Source organism: Echinops telfairi, unplaced genomic scaffold, assembly GCF_000313985.2.
Source record: "Echinops telfairi isolate 266 unplaced genomic scaffold, ASM31398v2 ScPeMD7_12;HRSCAF=54, whole genome shotgun sequence".
NCBI classification, from domain to species: Eukaryota; Metazoa; Chordata; class Mammalia; order Afrosoricida; family Tenrecidae; genus Echinops; species Echinops telfairi.
Genome location: NW_022103909.1, coordinates 5,934,745 through 5,940,197, shown reverse-complemented (window position 1 = coordinate 5,940,197; position 5,453 = coordinate 5,934,745). Strand labels below are relative to the sequence as shown.

The following is a 5,453-nucleotide window of genomic DNA, read 5'->3' as shown; positions in this document are numbered from 1 at the left end:
TATCCTGTTGAACAGAACTGTCCTCCGATACGTTCGCACTAGAATCTTGGGCTTTCCTGAAAATCTCTGGCAGGTATCAGTGGGCTTGGATTTGAGGCCATGTGGGTCCTTGGGTGTACTAAAAGTATGCCATTTTCTTAGCATTGGGAGGAAGGAAACCAGGTAAAACTCACTTAGAAGCAGGAGATGGATTCACTTCAAGTGTTTGGGAAATGGTGGGAAAGGGAAAAGACCCAGCATTGGTATTTGGTCTTCCTACATTAGCTCTGCTGTGTGGCCAGGTCTTGCAGTGACCAGGCACCTTTAGCACAGTCCTGCTTTGCCCTTACTTGCCCTGCCCTTCCATCTTCTTCCATTCCATTAGCCCCCAGCAGTCAGCAACAGTAGCAGTTAATCAGCGCAGGTCCATTAGCAGGACAGGAGCAGAAAGCAAAGCTGGAGAGAGAACCTTCCCTTTCCCTGGACTGAGTCCAAGATGGGGTACCTGAGTGTCCGAAAAATCCACTGAGTACAAAAAATGAAGTGGGATATAAATGATACGTGATTTCCCCCCATTACCTGTCTGTCTCACCCTCCCTAGGCTATCCTAGACTCCGTGTTAGCACCCACTGTATGTAAAGCTTTCGCTGGCATGTTTTGGAACCCTGGTGACGCATTGGGCTGCTCTCTGCAAAGTCAGTAGTTCAAAACCACCAGCCGCTCCAAGGGAGAAAGACAGGGCTTTCTACTCCCATAAAGAGTGTCAGTCTCAGAAACTCATAGGGCAGTTCTCCTCTGTCCTGTCGGGTCACTGGGAGTTGGTGTGGAGTGGATGGCAGTGAGGTGAAGAAGTTGTTACTCCTCTGGGGTTTTGAAGAGGAACTCTCGCTGCTATGGAGTCAGTGCTGACTCACGGGGACCCTGCAGCACAGGCTAGAACTGCCCCTGTGGGTTTCCAAGACCGGCACTCTTCACCGGAGTAGAAAGCCTCATCTTTCTCCTGTGGAGCAGCTGGTGGTTTCAAACTGCTCACCTTGCAGTTAGCAGCCCAACGTGTTACCCACTGTACCTTCAGGACTCCTTTTGATAAGGAAAGATGTCATATGTTCCTAGAATTCATAGAACATGTAGATCAAAATAATCCAGATATGTGTTGTAACATGGATGAGCCTTGAAAACATCGTGCTAAGTAAGAGCAGCCGTTCACAAACGATGATGTATTCTGGGATTCTATTTATGTGAACTTTCCAGAGGAGGTACATCTATAGAGACAGAAAGTAGATTTTGTAGTCACCTTGGCTGACAGGAAGGTCAACTGCTAATGGATATGGATTTTTTTTATGGGAAGACAAAAATGTTCTAAAATTGGATTGTGGTGTATGTGTGTGCTCCCACACGAGCAACCTTGCAAGCTTACTAAAAAACCTTAAATTGTACACTTTGCATGAGTGCGTTCTCTAATACATAAACAACAGGTCAATAAAACTGCTGAGAATCAAGTACACATTAGCCAAGTAGAAACCAGTTGTGCAATGAAATGATAAGCCTTGGTTGAATTAATGAATGAAAAGTCTCAGAATCGGTGAGTTTTGAGAAGCTGTACTTGTCGCTAAGGTACCGTGCTTGATAACAGTGCCAGGAACATAGATATGCTCAATAAATGTATGACTGGTTAATTTGAAAGTGAGTCAGGGAGCACCTACTGTGTGCGAGCAGGTGATCAGCATGAGGGATACATCAGAGAGGCAGGTAAACATAGTCTCTCTCCTAAGGCATCTCATATTAGTACAGCAAGACCCGTGGAAGTGGAACCCTGTCAGAGAAGGACAACTCAAAAATGCCCTCCATTAAAAAGGAGCCACAGGAAAGTGGTAAAGCTGCACCCTGCCAAAGGCAGAGAGCTCATGAGACTTGGCAAAGCAAGGCCGCTCTGCCAAGGCCCAGCTTTCACAGGCCCCAGTGTCTCTATGAGGAGGGTGTGTTAGACCTCACACCTGATTTTAAACTGGTCTGTACCCCATGATCATCGTGACCGATATCACGATTAGGAGAATGTTAGAATGAGGAAACTGAGGAAGGAAGGCACAGAGACCTGGGATTGGGAATAGGGAGTGGTCAGACCCTTCCTGGTTGAGGCTGCAGACCTGGCTTCCACCATTTCCCTCTTCTCTCCTGGAAGGATTCTACACCAATTCCCAGTTGTTCCACACAAACTCTAAAACCTTATAGGATTCCTGTGTAATTGGACTTGTCCCATCGGAGGAGGACAGGGGCTGTTAAAAGTCCAAGTGAAGCACTCAGATGACGAAGGGAAGAGCTCTTGGAGAAGGGAGGAGAAGATGCATGTGAGGCCTCCCATTTAACTTGAGTCTAAGAGGAGCGGAGTCCTTCCGATTCCTGATCCTGTGCACTGAGCCTCATGCTAGGGATGGCCATCATTGCCTGCTCACCCGGAAGGATCTTTCATGCATGCAGGAGAGGAGCTCGAGGTTTGATCATTTCTGGAGGGCCAGAAGGGTCAAGGCCTGTTGGGTTCTGTGTCCAGCACCTTGTACCCAGGGAGCTATCCCACCGGTGGTGACTGTACACCATATCACGGGTGCGTGCCAGTGGAGACTGAGAGAGTGGTGGAAGTAAAATCCTAGGAAGGCAAGGAGGCAAAACCATAAATGCAAAATAGAGCCAAGAAATTTTAGGTGAAGGAGCAGCTCAAATACAGATCAGCGGCCTGACCAGAGAGACGTTTGATGGCCCTGATCTCCAAGCAGAGAACACAGTCGTGCTTGTAGCCTCCAGCAGAGGGACTGCCTGGGGTGGTGAGACTGGCTCTCTCAAGCTCATGGAGGCCGCAGCTCTATTGCTCCCTGGGTTCCCCAGACCTACGAATTTCTTGACATAGGATGACCAGGACCCAGACATCCTCAACTTGGAGGTTAAGGACCCTGGGGTGCCATGCTAATTGGATACCAAATCAAATTCCAGCCCAGGAATGACTGTACCCCCTCAACCATGTCATGTTTAGCCTTCTGAAATCAGCATATTCTACTGGAAAGGACTTCCATCATCTGGTCTACCTCTGTCTCCAGTCAGGCAATCCATCCCAAACGCTTGCTTGTCTTGTTTGTAAGGTTTATTTATGGGGACAGAGATTCTGTTACCTGTCTGGGTTGTCCAGTCTAGGGTTTATCAGAAAGTGCTAAGTAACAAACATTTATTTCTTATGTTGGAATTATGCATATTCCATATATTCTAACTCAGTAAGGTGGAATGAACTTTAGCACTGCTTTCAGAAGACAGGGACTGAATCGTTTCTTACTTTTTTCTAACTAGTCTTATAGAGGCTAATCACCTAACATACCGTATATACTCGAGGATAAGCCGACTTCGAGTATCAGCCGAGGCACCTAATTTTACCACAAAAACTGCATAAAACTGTGCTGAAAAAATCGGCTTATACATGAGTATATACGGTAGCTCTCCCAAAAGTCTCTTCCTGGCAGGTGGTAATTGGAGGTTCCAAGCAACATGTTTATGATGTTCTACAGAGCCCCTCGTGGCTATGCCCAGAATGCCCCCAGCACAGTGTCTGTAATCGTATCCTTTGTCTCGCTTCTAATAAGCCAGGCAGCTGCTCAGATGTGGTTATTTAGGGCAACAGGGAACAGCCAAGCTGAGCCTGGCCAAGACTAGCCTGGGGCCAGACTAAGTCAGGTTGGACATGAGAGCCAAGAGAATGACTGGGACTCCCTATCATAAGCCATCTGTATAGCCTAGTCTGTAATTTCTGGGGACCCAGGGACTTGGCACATAGCTACAGGGGTACCGAGAGAGTAAGGAAACTTGATTTCTACTAAAACACCCAGATATTCAAGTTAGTGGTAGGACAGCTGGCCTCTAGGAGGGCCGGAATAACAAAAAAGCTGTTCCTTGTGGGACTTTGCTGCCGTCTAACAAATGTGGATTTTTCTACCCACTGCCTGTTGATTGTTCTGTACTGAAAATCTTTAAAGCTGTTTGTCTCTCTTAAATTGCATTTCTCCCTCGTGTTTACTCAGCTTGTGAGCAGGAATAGTATTCCAGCCAGTATCCCTCCAAAGACCTCTTTTCCTTATGTTGTAAGATTGCAGATTCATACTCCCAAGCTCCAGATGACCTGTCAGAGAATACCGTTGGCCTTGTGACAAGATAGAAAGCAAATAAACAATAGTTTCATTTCTGTTCTGATTTTATTGAGTTGACTTTATCCATAGCTTTGATACCATGGCTGCAACAATGGGTTCAAGCCCACCTTCTTCTACGTTTGGCCTCCGAGGCCCCATATCACGTAGGGCCTGCTGACCTATCCAGCTCTCTCTCACTACTTTTTGTCTTAAATTTTGTTTATGTCTTGGTCCTCACCTTCATCTGTGTGTTCCTTGCATAGAACTCTCTCCTCAGAGTCTAACTGCCAAGAAGATTAAAAGATCACCCTGAACTCTCAGGAAGGACTGTCTTTTCTTTGTAACCTTCCCTGACTTCCTTTTGGCGAGCTTTGGTCCTGACACAGCGCCAGGAGGAGGGTGGGTGTTTGGTCACTGTGTTCAGGGAATGAACAAGCCTTCACTTTTCCTTAAATTTACAGCGGTGTTTCATCAATCCTTCTAGACCTGCAACAAAACGATCTTGTGTTCTTGATCCCGTTGCATTCCAGGTAGATTTGGATGATGCAATATGGAATGATGATTTTCAGTCCCACACTGCGCATTGCTCCCTCCCCATATTGGCTCCCATTATTGGTTCCTTCTTGCTCGATGTTACATATGAAGGGATTTCAACAGGTTCATGGAAAAATGGAATTTAAAAGACCAGGGCCCTTTTCAACAAACTTTGAAACCTCCTTGGATCACCTCTAGGACCACGTGGGGATGTTGTATAGAGAAACAGAAGTATGTACTGGAGTGTCTAAGAAAGGGTGGTTAAGATGGTTCACAAGAACCAGTGGAGAGGTCTGAGGGGCCGGCCCCAATCCCAACTACGTGGACAGCTGCCCCTCCCCCCAGAAGAATTGATTTCAGAGGACAGCACTGAAGCCGCAGCTCAGGCAGAGGGACATGTCTGATCAGAGCACATCCTGGCCTACCAAGCCTTGACGATGATATTCCTGCTCAGAGCAGCCAATCCACAGAGAAGACCATATGGCCGGCCCCACTATGAGACACGACATCCCTCACTGACCCATAGCCCTACAGGGGACAACACTGGAGACACAGTGTGAGAATTCCTCCCGATCTGATCCTACCACACTGAGGCAAAACACTAAGGGCATGCCATAGAACAGCAAGGGGAACAGAGCAACAAAGTCCCCAGGGAATACCAAAAATAGACTTTGGGGGCAGGGCTTGGCACCCCATCAGACTCGACTGGAAAACATGCCTAAAGGCCAACAAACAGTCCTTGAACTAACTATAAGCTTTTCTTTTTTTGTTGTTGCGTTG

At 47.0% G+C, this 5,453-nt stretch overlaps 1 protein-coding gene across 2 annotated transcripts in view; it reads left to right on the top strand.

Moving 5' to 3' along the window:
* PFKM (phosphofructokinase, muscle) overlaps positions 1-5,453 on the top strand; it is a 46,903-nt gene that overhangs the window by 22,479 nt on the left and 18,971 nt on the right. The window lies entirely within an intron of this gene.